Source organism: Fragaria vesca, linkage group LG5, assembly GCF_000184155.1.
Source record: "Fragaria vesca subsp. vesca linkage group LG5, FraVesHawaii_1.0, whole genome shotgun sequence".
Taxonomy (NCBI): Eukaryota; Viridiplantae; Streptophyta; class Magnoliopsida; order Rosales; family Rosaceae; genus Fragaria; species Fragaria vesca.
This window is the reverse complement of record NC_020495.1, coordinates 22,648,375-22,649,503: the sequence shown is the minus strand read 5'-3', so window position 1 is coordinate 22,649,503 and position 1,129 is coordinate 22,648,375.

Here is a 1,129-nt window from a genome sequence, read left to right as displayed (position 1 = left end):
TGATGCAAGTGCGGAGAGTAATACACATCTTGACGTTCTTGCATCCTCGTCACCTACAAACAAATAAAAATATATAAGTTAAAAATTATGATCAAAAATGGCATAATTTTCCCCAAATATTGAAATGGGAAGATTAAACGTACCCATTTTAGGAAATATACAGGAAACGTTTTCTTATGCCTCTCTTCATGCCTGTTCTGATACTTAAGTTGAATAAGTCCCAAATGAGCATCTCTATATTCCTTGACTTCGGCACAGTGTTGCAGTACCCACCAATGAGCCTCACATAATTCATCTTCTCTTAAAATTTCTGAATTAGGTAAGTTACCAAACATTCTTATATCTTCAGAGACAATTGAGAGGTTAAATGTAGGTGTTCTTGCCGGGTCGAGGCCCTCTGTGGCGTCTGTATTATGGAGATATGACTTGCAATATGTTACACACTCATGTGCAATGTATGCGTTAGCTATTGATCCTTCTGGCTTTGCTCTGTTTTTAACAAAACCTTTATACCCACCAAGTTGTCTAAAAATAAAATAGTTAGTACAAATGAAAATATAGGGAAAATATGTAAATAATAATAATGTATGATTAAGGATTTAGGGTTATAATCATACCTTTCTATGGGAAACATCCAAGTAAAGTGTACTGGACCAGTAAGAAGCACTTGTTCGGGAAGATGGATCATGAGGTGAACCATGATCGAAAAGAAAGTCGGGGGGAAGATCCTCTCCAATTTACATAGGATGTAGACAATGTCTGATTTCATTTCAACAACATCTGACTTCTTCAGCTCTCTACTGCATAATCTCTGCCAAAACCTGGACAAGGCTACTAACGGCTCCACCACATCACGATGCAAATATGGTCTGATTACCACGGGAAGAAGACGTTGCAATAAAACATGACAGTCATGACTCTTCAATCCATGTATCTTCTGTTCCGCCACCTTAACACATCGAGCTATATTTCCTGCATATCCTTAAGGATACTTAACATCATTGAACCAACCGAAAACTTTAGGCTTGAAAGCAGGCTTCACCAAGTAAGGTGCAATCGGCATAAACATTTGTCTTGACGCCGTCCTTTTTACCCATAAGTGACGTCGTAAGCCTATCTTTTGCAAATC